Source organism: Mya arenaria, chromosome 15 (assembly GCF_026914265.1).
Source record: "Mya arenaria isolate MELC-2E11 chromosome 15, ASM2691426v1".
NCBI lineage: Eukaryota > Metazoa > Mollusca > Bivalvia > Myida > Myidae > Mya > Mya arenaria.
In genome coordinates this window covers 29,908,365-29,923,383 of record NC_069136.1, presented here as the reverse complement: position 1 = coordinate 29,923,383, position 15,019 = coordinate 29,908,365, and positions in this window count along the sequence as shown.

Here is a 15,019-nt window from a genome sequence, read left to right as displayed (position 1 = left end):
TTACGACTGAAAATAAAATTTGGTTTTGATTTGATGTCTGACTGTACTTCATAAAACTATTGAAAGGCAGTTTAGTAATATAAATGTTTTGAAAAGTAGAAAGGCATCATGAAATTATTACTAAGCAAATTCTACAAGCTATATTCTGCAATTTGAACAATTTCAGTCGCAATAAATTAAAATGTCACATAATTTCGCAAGCACAAAAATCCCTCGTCTTGGCATATTTTGGACAGAAGTTGACAAATGTCTTCCAGAAAAGTTGATACAAACATTTATTTACATGCTCCTTCAACCAAAACAGTGAATTTTATAAGCAGTCTGCGTTTTTATAAGGTTCTGTAGTCAAATGTCTCATTGAATTTTGCATCCTTATTCACGCGAAGTAGCGGTACAAGAAAATATACTTGACTGTACGTACTGTATACGTGCATCTTTTTAGTCGTCTTTTCTATGCCACATTTATTACCTTATTTATTAAAGAAAAACCTAATTACTAGACTTAGTGCTAAATTACCTGTTAGAAAAGATGGAAAAACATGCAGACGACGAACAAAATGCGCCATGTGCTATTTGCCGGTCGGTGGAATTACCGAAATCCCCGTAAATACCGAAATCCCCTTCCATTCTCTGAGGTATATAGCGTTTTCTTTAATACGCCCGAATTTACTACTTTATTGTGTTCGAATGTTGTATGCCGTAGTTGTTGGAGGTTGGAGAGGGGTGGGGAAGCCTGGGGAGGGTGGGGGTGGGGGTCGTGGTGACTAAAACCCGGGACCCCCTTTCATTTTCAAAAGTTCGTACAAAAGAAGAGTATGCGAGGAGGTTCTTACGCCGTTCCTTCAAAACTGCATTGTGTTTTAGTGGGTTGTATGCTGTATATCTTGGTGGTTGGGGAGGGGTGGGGGAGTCGGAGTAGTTGGGTGGGGCAGGGAGTGATTAAACCCCGGGAACCCCATTCATATTTCTAAGTACATACACAAGAGTATGCAGTATGGTTTAAAACTGTATTGTGTTTTTAGTGGGTTGTATGTCGTGGTTGAGGTTGGTTGGAGAGTGGTGGGGGAGTCGGAGGAGGGGGTGGTGGCTACGAAGAAGTCTCAAATACTACTTTCACATATCTCATTTCAAATTGTATAGGTAAGGGAGGGTAGGGTCGTACCTTACCGTATACAAAAGAGTATGCGAGGGTGTGTACGTCGATATTTAATACTTCATTTTGGTCGTCCTGTATGCCAAAGTTGTTGGTGGGTGGAGGGGGGTGTGGAAGTCGGACGAGGGGAATGGCTAAATCCCGGGAAGTCCTTTTAATTTCATATATGTTAATGTTTTAACGACTAGTTCAATATCGCATTTCATTGTGTTTGATTGCTATTCGTATTTTAAGTATATCGTATATTGAATGTTTTAAAGGTGTATTATTTGTTATTGATATTTCCTGTAATAATAAAAAGTATTACGTCACAGCGCGTGACTCATATGGCATGGGGGATGCCAGATGGGATTTTCCAGCACGGCTGACGTCACCGGAAATGCCTATCCGGTGTGCTAGAAGGTTGTATCAATAGTAGAAATATTAACTTTGAATCACTTGTACATAAGAAAAAGAATATCTAACAATTGTGTGCCTAATTTATACAATTGTTCTTATATGTGTATCATAACGATTTGTATGTGTCTCAACTGTTATGTGGAATCGCTTGGTATGTTTCATTGCACAATCTCGCGAAGAAAGAAATGCAAATTGTACAATTTCACATAAATACCATCACTGTACCTAAATAAGAATCATCAGCATATTTTAACATTTGTCATGACAATGATAGGAGAGTGTATTTAATGAATAAAGGCTTAATATAAGATTTAATATCATAAAGCATACCATTTAAATTCATACATGAAATACTCGTCTCAATATCGATATGGACATGTCATTGTGAGATATTGGTCCATGTCTGATACCTATCAGTAATGACACCCCGCTGTGACAGATTCTTATCGTGCGGTCAGTACTTGGAACCATGCTGTCACTGGTGACTATAATACGATGTGTTTTGAACCCCAATGGCGGTCAGGTTCAAAACGGGATGCTCCTGTGAACCAGAAATTAAATGTATTTACACAAAGGAGTATTAGAAGATCAACTTTAAATATTGACTTATAATTATAATAGTTTTGTTCATCCTCTTGTTCATCCTCACCTGATGCGAATATTTTTTTGAATGTATTTATGTATTTATGATTCTATTTCATATTATGTATAACCTATGTCATACCATGTGTTTGTTTATTTATTATTCATTTGTGGTTAAGAAGATGATGTACGTTGTACAAGTCTTAATAAAATATCTGTTCTGTTCTATTTACACAAAGGTAACAAGTAAGAGTACGCGGTGTATGAGAGAAACATCTGAAGTCGGAATATTTTTTTCTTAATGCAATGCAGTTCAAGAGTACATTGCATGTCAGTGTTTATATATATATATTATCGACAGACATCATGCACGTTCAGATAATTGACGGACATCTTGTATAAACTGTTCAAAGTCCAGTTTATATTGTTTAACCAACGGCTTCAAATTATGTTTCTAGACGCTAAACTATGAACACTAGGAATCAAGACTGTTCACGTTACACCACAGTATGTATTTATTATACAAACTTACACATTACACTATCTTTACTGTTCATTTATAAAAGGCTACACATGTTAATTGATAATGTCCATTTATGAATATTATTAATCTTAAGGTTTGGCAGAAGAATGCACGGCTTTTTAAGGACAGCGGGAGACGGGGTCGTCACTTGACCATATATGTCATCCCTTTTACGAATGTTCACAAAGCCATAAATATTCACAAAGTCACGAATGTTCACAAAGTCACAAATGTTCACAAAGTCACAAATGCTCACAAAGTCACGAATGTTCACAAAGTCACAACAAAGTCACAAATGTTCACAAAGTCACGAATGTTCACGAAGTCACGAATGTTTACAAAGTACACAACCGATCACAAAGTCACAAACGTATTGTAACTTAGAATCACCGTCCGCAGCGGACCCTGGTAATCAGCGGTACCGGACTGCGTAAGGTGGTTTTCTAATTATGTAAAAGGTTTTGGCACATCGAAGCCGCCATATGGAGCCCGTAGGGATCCACCGCCGAAAAGGTTAATCAAGGACCGTTTAGGATCCCGGAACACCTACCAAAATACCTTTTGGGCGGTCGATATGCCAAAACGCCGTGCATTGGGAAAAAAGCTTAAGTTTAGTGTAGCCATAGATCCATTTGGCAGGTTTTAAGTACTTCACACATTCAAAAGCAAATAGGCGAGCCAAGATGTATGACTTCGTACAAAGCTGCTGAAATGTCATTTCAAGCAAGTCTAAGACTAGAATGGTCAGATAAAAAATGTTAAATACTGGCCACCAGTATCCAATAAGATTTTGCAGCATAGCTATTCATCCTTATGCGGACGGATTATATGGCTTTCACGTCGGACGAAAATCGCCAAACTTACTGGTAGCATTTGAGGCCAAATGAACTTAGTTCTGGGCAGCTGCTGTTTCTTGAATTCCAACAGATTATCAAACTCGGACGTAATATCGAAAGTTTGCACCGACCTATATCATTAGCCCCGCAATGAACTAGAAGGAAGAGCCGTTCGTTTAGCAAAAAGACAATACATATTTGACTTGATTAAGGGACATTCCCCCGTATGTCTGCCAGACGATTTCACCGTTTTGGGGGCCGAGATTAGAGCCGCCTGCCCGCAAACTTGCCCTTGGTATAAGTGTTTATATGATCGATAAACCGATACACCAGACTGAAATGAAGAGTAACAGGGAAGCCCATTAAAATAATGCTATAGCTGATTATTTGACGATTTGCAATACACAAGAACTTAAATATTAATAGTTTATGCTGACTATGTCAAAATGTGTTTAACCTTAGTCAGCCATGGCCAAATCCTGGAAGTCCATTGTAATGATTTGATAACAGATCGGGGACCTAAACCAGATTGGGGCGAATGTATCTGCGGACGGCATGTGAGCGCAATCGACCTGCCCTCTGTATCTGCTCAGCAGGCTTTATAGCGGCTGTGGTGGCCGCACCAATCCTAAACATATGAGAACTGAACTGCGTAGTCAAGACCTGCCACTCCCGATGCTTTTTTGAGCACCGATGTGAACTGATACCTAGTGGCAGGGGAGCCATCGAAATGGCAGAATAGGGGTCCCGCAACTTTGGGCGCACTCGTAGATACTGCACGAGAGCTTACGGGACAAACAATGTCGTTAGAACTTTTTATGCTTAGTGTTTCTGGAGCACCAAGCTGGTTTGTTTTTGAACGACGTAATGTAATGTTAAGAGTACCTTTCCAAACGCGATGTCATTTATAAAACTAATATTATGATGACGATCCCATATCCAGAAGAATCCAACAAATATAATGATAAAGGCTGTAGAAAAAGGGAAGATTCGTATCTATTGGTGCAAACAATGAGTAACTTCGAACGTGCAATTCTTAAAATAGGTGGTGTGATGGGCAGTCGTGTGTCTTTTCCCGCTCGTTGACGGTGGTAGCCTTTAAGGAGTTTTATCACTATACACTGAGTTGACGGATCTGCTGCCCCCATCCTTTTGCACTTATATTCATAACCGATTGCTGTAAATATAATCGTGCAGTGGCCGAAGCGCTTGACTGAAGTGACATAAATGAGATGAAGAGTACTATGTTCGAAACTCGGAAAACTAGGCCAGATCCTGTGCATATGATGGCATGGTGTTTTGGGCTATAGCCGAGTTTAAGAGTCTTTCAGCTTCGGCGAGTAAATGAGGGTGAGGAATTCCGCAAGTAAAAATTCCGGAATTGGGCCCGCCTCTGTGGCCAACTGGCGGAACCTCTGCCACATCATTCGTGTTATCAAATTGTATTTTCTTTGGTTGGTATGTAACGCGCTCTAAAAACAATGTCATGGGACATGATTCACAGAATTAAGGGGCGTAGTAGGTGCACCACGCGCTTTGATTTGGTGACTGTTAGGTATTTTCACTAGGTCCATATTGTCAAACCACAAGATCAACTATTTAGCGGAGAGACGAGGGGCCCAAATGTATAAGGCTATCCAAACTGGAACTACAGTCAAACCCCGTTGGCTCGAACTCGTTTGACTCAATTCCTCGTTCGCTCGAACTGGATGTTAAGGACCCATGTCTTTAAACTGATGGTAATAATTCCCGCTTGGCTCGAAGTTTCCGAGGCTCGAGTTTTTTTGTCGGTCCCTAGGAGTTCGAGCCAACGGGGTTCGGCTGTAGCTCTAAAAATGGTATAGCCTTTTAAAACAAACAATGTGACCCTGCAGTGCGCTGACCATTGAAAGAAAGCAAACGCCCCTGCATGTAGCATGCCGCGCCTAAACCGTTGGCCCCGGCGCTGTCATTCCACCAATCTAAGATATCATTTGAAATCCGCACAGACTTTAGGCATGTGAAAAATGCCGTTAAATGTGTTTAAAAAATAACCACATCATCAAAAATTTTACGGACGTAGAAATAAGGTTTGTGAATACCTATCATTGCAGCGTACAGTCGTCTGCTAAATGCGCGTCCCCCTTATTGCTTGACAAGCAAAGCTAAATTTACCGGCTAGTGATTATAATTCCCGCAATCTGATTTTGCTGCGATTTATGATGTAACTTATTGACCTTTGTAAGTCTTAGATTTTTACAACAGGAACTCGAATTGACATAGTTACCGTGTCGATTTCGAGACCAAGAAATGTTAAACAAGTTGTCGGACCGGCGGATTTTTCCTCCGAGAAAGAAACGAAGACGATTCCAAAAATACGTGAACCCATCGACAAAAATACTACAAATATCTGAATCTCGGGGTCCCGCGAATATGAAATCGTCTAAATAATGATTCAGAGATTGTAAGTTGCATGCCTCCGATACGGACCAATGAAGGAATGTTGCAAACTTTTCAAAATGATCGGAGGCGTAGCTGCAACCACAACTCATACATTTGTCGAAATAGTATATTGCCACCAAAGTTCATGCATAGAAGATTGAAATCCGGCGGGTGTATAGGTAGTAACCTGAATGCGGAATTATATCCCTTTTCACCATTAAGGCCTTGAACCCTTAATCAAATATCATATCTGCGACTTCATCAGAAGTAGAATATTTCACCATATGATACATAACGACGATCAATCCCGGCGTTGACGTTTAGCCCAGGTGGGTAAGAGAGATGTGTGATTAAACGAAAATCACCGGTTGATTTTGGAACCACTCCGATAGGGGAAATTCTAAAAATTGACATTAGGGGTATTTTAAAAGGGCATCCATGCGTAACATAGTAATTTCTTTTATAATTACAAGTATGACCGCGAGTACTTTGGGGTGTAACCCGGCAGACTTTAAGTTTCTAGGCACGCACGTGACAAATAGCAACTGTGTAACCCGGCAGACCTTTAAGTTTCTAGGCACGCACGTGACAAGTAGCAACCACAGTTCATAATAAATTTCTGACCAGGATTCCAATGTATCCAAGGCTATTCAGCATCTAACCTGCTTGTCATGGTTTAACAATCCAGTTCTGCAGCGCTTAGCAGAGCTCTGTTCTTATGGTATTCATATATTTTAATAAATCTTGTGGGGTGTTTTCAGCATGTGCTGATAAAATAAATAGATAAAAAAGTGCTCGAGAATTCGGCAAAATTGAAGAAATTTTGCCTGGAGACAGGGTTTTAGGGTAAGGACGCCCTGGAAGAAAGTGTTACCAGACAGGGGCATAGCTAGGCTTTAAAAACTTGTATGACCGATGGATCTATGTGAGTTTGGGGATAAGTCCCCCTCTCTATCCCAAAGTTTCTTTATAAATAAGAAGCAAAATGGTGAAATTTAGAAGCATTTCAGGTGAAAAACCAAAAGCACAAGTGCATCCATTTTATATGCAAATTACCCACACTTTATTAAATATGCAATGATTAGAATAAAATCACCTTGCACATAGTTTAAACAAGCACCGAACGTGCATTGGTCATTATTAAACAAACTTTTGAGTTATTCTTTGTTGAGTAGCTATTAGTTTTTACTGCTTTATCGGGTTGTTTGATTTTGTCATTCTCCAAAAAAGTTGTAGGCCCAGGCCTACAAGGCCTATAAGTAGCTACGCCACTGCCAGAAATGGCTGGAAGTGGCTGAAAATCTAGCAACTCGTTACCTGTTATTGTGACACCCTAAGCCACTTCATCGGGAAATCCTTGTCCCGGCGTAGGACCCTCTATGGGGGCCTTACAATCGGCAAACCTATGTGAAGACCCTTGACCTTGAACCTCCGTGCTGACCGTAGCTGATGACGCTGTGACCAATGGAGGGGTAGTTGTCGGCGTTGCCCTCGCGATTATGTATGCGAAGCCTTCACGCGTGATTTGACCACCAAACGACTTGACCTCGTGGCCTTGGGTGCGGCTGCATTAGACGGGTCTCTGGGTCTTTCTTCTTAGCGTGGCATGGCCGGCATTTTTGTTCTTGTTTGTTTTCTCAATGAGAATAAAGAATAATCAGCAGGAATTTGACAAATGATTTAGTGTAAATTTTAATTGTATTCTATTTATTTATGACCCTCACTTCAATAACCTTTTACATTAAACCTATAAGAGTTCATGAAGTTTCATATCCCAATGAGGCGTAGAGTGCATATATATTCAAAGGATTACCTAAGCCGAAAAAAAATGATAACAAGCGATTATTGCTTGAAATATATACTAGTAGATAATGTTTCGTTTAACGTTTTCATTTACCAAAACAGAAGTACTTGAGAGAAGATTGATTGTAGAAATGGCTAAACAGAATCGATTTCTGAAGGAGGAATAAAATGCGTTACCGTTTGACAGAATTTCAGAAAGGAAAAGGAAGTTACGTCATAATTACATTATGCGTAGGTCACACACAACTGATAGTTGACATGTGGTTAGTAAATGATGCAGCGATAAAACAGGTTACTGAGAGCAGTAACCCTAATTATATATGTTAAAAGAATGAAATCTAAATGAGATTTTGTCCATTCTATCCTTTGCCTTCCTGAATCTGAGTCTGTACTCAGTCCCGAGACTGTTTGTTAACACACATAAAATCAGATCGCAATTTTTCATATTTAAGTTAAAAAATTGACGTTGTATGTACTTTCTTTAAACCGTTAGTAACGGTTTTAGCCATAAAACATTAATTTTCGAACAGAAATATGAAAATCTGCGATCTAATCTTTCGTCAGCAGTCTTATATCACTGGTTTGCAGATACATTATCACGTTTAACACATTCGGCTTTAATGATCAATACAAAACAAAAGATATGATATGATGACACAGATAAAAATATCTTAACTTTTATTAAGCTGAACTGTTGGTTTTAACTACACATATAATAGCTACGCAGCCACAAATACCCCAGATAAAAAAGAGCGAAAATATTTTTTTTTATCTGTACACTATCATACACGTTTGTTTGTTTTGTTCATTAAAGGGACTGTACACCAGATTGGCATCAAAACAGTTTTTCTTCTGTAACGAATCTCAGGACGATCATTTAATAAAATGTTTTACTCTTTGATATCATGATTGTTAAAAAAATACCAAAATGTAAAAAAAAAAATTAGTCGGAGACCGGGTTCGAACCGGTGTCGCAAAAAATTGCTGTCCAGTGTCATATCCACTGTGCCACGAAGGCTTACCCTAAACATTTGGAATATTAAAGCTATATACCTAACTTGGTCATATCACGTGATAACATCGACTCGCCAATCACGCATAAGGAATGAATTCTACAAGGTGGACACACCTAGTAATCTTGTTTAATGGAAAAATACGAAAAAAACTGCGAAAAATAAATTAATTGTAAACTATGTGGTACTTCAAGTTTATGTCGATACCAATTTCCTTTTTTTTTCTCTATTTCATCATACGGAGTACAGCCCCTTTAAAGGAAAATAAGTTATAATAATGCACTAAAATAAAAAAAAATGAAAATAATCACCCTATTTTGTGCCACTGTAAGACCTATCATAAACATAGACGCTTACATTCGGAGCTCCTCGGCCATTTTATCGAAAACAACCTCGGATGTATTTGGACGGTTTACATACTCAAAAAGTGGTACGTTTAAGTCCGCTGCAAGTAGATCGCGTAGTAATTTTATTTAGCAGTTAAACTTTGTGACATTACTCTTGGGTTCTTAAATATGTTTGCAATAATACAATTCAATGGCAATCAATTCAAACTAAGATCAATAAATACAACTCTCAAACACTACATTTAATTAATGATATAATTCAAAATTTTACGAACTACTTCAACTGATGTACCTGCATACATCCGAGGTTGTTTTTGAAAAAAAAATGGCCGAGGAGTTCCGAATGAGACGCTTAATCTAAAAGTCTAGAAGCCGGTCAAATGTACTCGGTTACGAATTGTTTGCTTGGAATATGACTGATACTCAAATCTGACCTAGATAACATGAAGACAAACATTCAGACGAAGTTTCATGATTGCACTAGTGTCAACGAGCACTCTTATGACGACGAGAGCACCGATGACGGCCATTGGGCGACCGCAACAACTTACAATGAATGGGTTGTAGCAATAGGTTGTTTATTTCAGCAATGTGTATTGTACTCTCAACTCAACTCTACTGCCCATCTATACACCGGCCTTTGTGACACGGTGTCAGTAAAAAAGTGTACGTGTTTTTTTTTAGTTTAATAGTTTAAAACCTTTAAAGCTTTATACAGAAGACTACTTTAACACCATTCTCCTATGATGACAATAATGTTCTTATATAAAGCATAATAAAAAAATAATAAAAAATAAAAGAAGTAAAAACATATTGCCCTCCGACGTAGCATTTATATCACGTGGTATACAGAACAGAACAGAACAGGACATAATTTATTACACGTAAACTATACAGTTTTTTTGCGTTTCATATGGTCAGGATATTAAATAAATATTATAACCAATCTATGTTTAAGGATGACCTGGAATAGTAAATCACAAATATATCAAACTATAATAGTATACAGAACAGAACAGAACATATTTTATTACACGTAAACTTTACAGTTTTGTGTTAAGTTTTCATATAACTTATATCAACATTACAACTAAACTATGCAGTGATCGACTAATATTATTGACATATAAAGAATGAACTGAAAAAAGTACTATTGCAATTATCAAAGTTAGTACAATAATATTATTTGACTTTCGTTTATGTATACATGTTGAAACAATCATTTTCAATATATAATTGAATACATGACAAATATAGAATTAAATATCATAATATAAGGGTAAAACGTGATTTAAATATTAGTTTCCATTTATGCATTATTCAGTTAGTAGTTAAAGGTTTATTTGTCAAAATTTATGTTTATTATACATGTGTATATATTGATTTTGAATAAAAGTGCCACTTTAAGTGTTCACCATATGTAGTTAAGACAAAAAATACATTAAACGTTATCATAGAGTTAGACCTAGTATGTACAAACTTCTACAGCTGTTTAATACACAAATCTGAAGCATTTATGTTAGGTAAATATATATATCGGAAGCATTTAAGATTCAATATACTTTATTAATGGATATATAAACCATATCATTAATTGTTTATCGTAATAAGTAGTGTTTTACATTATTATTTAGAATAAAGGTTTTCAAAGATTGACAGAAGAACTTCAGCCTTTATTGTAAATTCAGTTTCAACTGTTTTTCTATTTTGTGTAGTAGTGACCAACATCCATGACCCCAGCGACCAAAAATGCAATCCAATGAAGGGTTTCCATAAACTCTTCCTCAATACCAAGAAAAGTCAAGATATGTCATCCTTTACTAAAGTAATGCAGGTTCAACCCTTTTAATATTTTCAGTAACATTGACCTTGACCCCAAATGCAACTCCATGAAAAGTCTCCATAAACACTTCGTAACTACCAAGTTTAGTCAAGATATAATTATATGTCAGTACTAACATTATTCAATACTAACCATTTTTCTTTTTTAGAAACAGTGACCTTGACTCTAGGAGTCCCCAACACAATACCAGGAACGAGAATGTTTTCTGTCAAGAGCTTTTTTTAAAATAAGTCAAGGGCCATAACTCTTTCATAACTTTGTCTGACGAAAAAAATAAACTAATGTGGCACTGGAGGTATGTTAAAGAATTTGGTGTTTTCTTTTGGGATGGGATCAAAATATTGCACAGAAAATGCTTGAGGGGTATCCCCTTGTTTCTCAAACGGCAATTTTATATACTGATAAAAACAGCTTTAGACTGACTCTTGAGCCAATTCACTTGGTAAAACCCAGTACTGGTATCAATATTAGAAGGCTATGAGAAAATTACCCCCAATAAGGCTTAAAGTCACAACCTCTTGGGTAAAAGGTGACACCTTAAATACACCACATCTGAACCAGCATCATTACTTGAAGCACATGACCACTGATATAAATTAATAAATCCAAAGCAATGAACTACAGTAGTCCTGTTTATATTTGCAAATTTGCTTCTAAACTTTAAAACTCATGAATGGTTGCTCAAATGTGCAAAAATATCTGTTAGATCCATTAGAAATAACAAGGCCCTCACATGTGCTAGAACCTGCAGTGGGGCTTAGTAATGATGTAGGAATATCTATCTGTATGTCCGGTAGGTCACTTCTGCGATATTTCCCATACTTTGTCGCCTGACTTTCTCTGCAAGTCTGCTGCTCCTGATGGGCAATCTGAAATAAACAGTTATAAATCAAACAAAGATTCTTTTTTTCACAACCCTCAAAAATAATATATGCGTTCATTTGTCAACAGCCAGCAATAAATATAGAATTGATTTTATGTCTGATTCAATATACAACATCCCATCTTCCCTAGATACATGAACATGCAATTGGTTTATATACAAAATTTACAAAAGTCAGGTAAAAAGAGGTAGAAACTTGTTGAGACCAACTAAATTCTGACCTCTCTCATTTCCTGTAGCCTTGTTTTTTTTTCTCTTGGGGAAGAAGACCCGTGTTTATTTGGCGACCTTGAGGAAACGACGTTTTAACCTGTATAGGTAACTTCAGCCATCTGGCTCTGAAACAGCATACATTTCATATGTATTTTGACTATTTTTTAAATATCTCCTCTGAAAAGGACATTTGCTTTGACAACACATTGTTTGCCCCTTGATGAACATATTATGTACATATTGCTGGCAATTACATGCAAAAGGACGATGATTAAACAGAGTCTTCAATAGTTATTGATCACACAAGACCAATTTTAGTGGGTATTTTATATAAAATTCCCTCCATTTTTTTTATACATTTAAACTTCTGCTTTCTGCTTATTTTATTGTTTTGTACAGCCATTTGAAACTAGTATAAATCAGAGTGCTTCTCCCCAATTTCTGAATAGAGAAAACTTTCCAAATGAAATGTAAATGTCAAGAGCAAATTCCAACAAGTTAATTAAAGCTGCTTTACTTTTAAGGATGATGTAAATCCTCTATTGAGAACTACCAATGATGGTAAACACAATTTTATCATTTTTAAGGTAATTTCATCATTATTTACCATATTTTTGTCACGGGAATTGGATGGATTTGCAGCACCAAGCTTCTGATGCCCAAATCCTGAATCTGCTTTTCGTCTCCTCGCAACCATTTCCCTCCGGTTACCAGTACCAACAGTGAACATCAACAAACTCAAGGACTGCTTGTGTCCTGCAAAGTAAAGCTGGTTCCCTCAGCAAATGCATCAAGGCTCCTTTGTGTTAGCCAGATTCAGGGACCCTTCTGTGCTCCTTCCAATGAAAGCATATGGAGACATAAGAGGAATGTTTAATTTTTACACAAGAGCACCAACTGTCACAATATACGCCCATCCTTATTTAAGTACACAAAGTTTGGTGATGAGTGGTTATACATACTGACAAATTTAAAAATCGGACATTTTAAAAACAGTTTTTGCAAATTTAAGGGTAATTACTCTGGAGTGTTTGAAGTGACATGGCTGGTTATCGATACAGACCAAGATATTCTGCACATACACATTTTGACCAAACTTGGTGATGATTGGACAAAGGCTCCTGAAGTCATGACTGACTTCAAATTTATCTGTTGATTCAGTCTCTACGAAAGTCATTATCACATTACAGGACACGAGGTCCTGCAATACAGCCCACATTGCAGGACCGGACTAGTTTTTGCAGGACCAAACATTTTTTGTATATTTTATTGAAAGTCATGGCTTTCAACATGGTCTTAAACCAAAGAGTAAATGGCTCTTGAGATCTAATTTTCAAGAGTCAAAATCAGATCTTCAAGTGTCATTGTCCGTGTTTTTCTAAATACTTGGTCTTTCTTCGTAAATTATAGTTCTCATCTGTTACAATGTACATGTACATGATTATCTATACTTCCAAAACTTAAATTAAAGAAAAATACAATTCCAGTGTATTATTAGGATCAGCTGTTTTAATCTACTTTTTATTAAAGAATAATCTCAAGAAAGAGAAAAAAATATCAATATAACTTTATTAACTTAATAGTTAACCCATGCTCCAGTCAGTATTTGAAAAGGGTAGGGTGCTATAGGCCTTCAAAAGGCACTTTTGATGTGCATTGAATGACCTTTAATGGGGCATAATTGCAAGAGCCATTAATCAATTCTTAATATGTATGTGTAGTAACTACTTTAAATTACAGTAATCATAAGTTTGCTGTGAATATCTGTTATCTTTACTTTAATTAGTGTCAAAATTAGGTATATTTTTTATACTTTAATTTCTGAAATACTGCTATGTCAGACAAAAGGGCACTAAAGGGTGTGGTAAAAAGGCAGCAGAAGGCTGGAAAAGACCAGCAGGGTACCACACCATGCTATTTAGGGCTACATGTAGATGGAGCACTGGCTATAACCTTGTTGTCTTATTTTCTGCTCTTAGGTGGTTAAAATAATCACAGGGTCAAAACTATATGAAATTTATGTTCTTAATCTTATGAACGTATTATTTATTTACTGCATGTTCAGTGAAACCCGAATTATGCATGTACTATTCTTTATGTAACCCTATGCATCATTGTCAAAATCCTAGAAGCAACAGCGATCGTTAAGTTTCACCGACATCTCTCATTTCTGCTTTCAGTTTCACTTTCATGTTTTTCATTTTGTCCGGAAGTAAATAAAAACATTCAACGTTGCAACACCGTTTTTATTTTTCCATAAATGGCATAACAATAAAACTATTATATAATATAACTTTACTCTACACCGACAACTTTTAACGCAGTTTTCCTTTCACTTTCATCATTAAAATTGAAAGAATGTAAGTGCGCACCTGCTTCCCGCGCTTTTTAGACCATGTGCTACGAAATTTTTTAAACCATCGTACTAAGCGAAAAAGCCGAAGAAAAAAAGACATTGAGTGCACAATATTATCTCAATTTAACGCCATGGTTGAAAAGATTCGTCAGATTTTAGTGTCTATTGTTGAAACAATTATTCTTTGTGGTCAGCAAAACATTGCGCTAAGGGGTCATGATGAGTCATCAAGCAATTTCCAAGCGCTGTTGCATTTCCAGGCAAAACATAACAAGCTTCTCAATGATCATTTGGTAAATGGTGACCCTAGAACCCGGTATACATCGCCCAAGATTCAGAATGATCTGATAGGTATTTGTGGCCAACTTAAGTGGCGATATCGTTTCGAGGTGTAACGAAGCTGGCGTATTTGGTTTCATGGCAGATGAGGCAACGGACGCTGCCACTATGGAGCAGATGGCCCTATGTGTGCGCTTTGTAGATCTAGAGAGTGACGAGATACACGAGGAGTTCCTCGGGTTCTCCCAATGCGAGTCTACCACTGGAGAGGCATTAGCTAATGCATTCATTGAAAACCTCACTAAATTAGGTATGCAATACTATTGAAAGTATTTCATGGTTCTGTAACACTTGTGTAGTCGCATAAA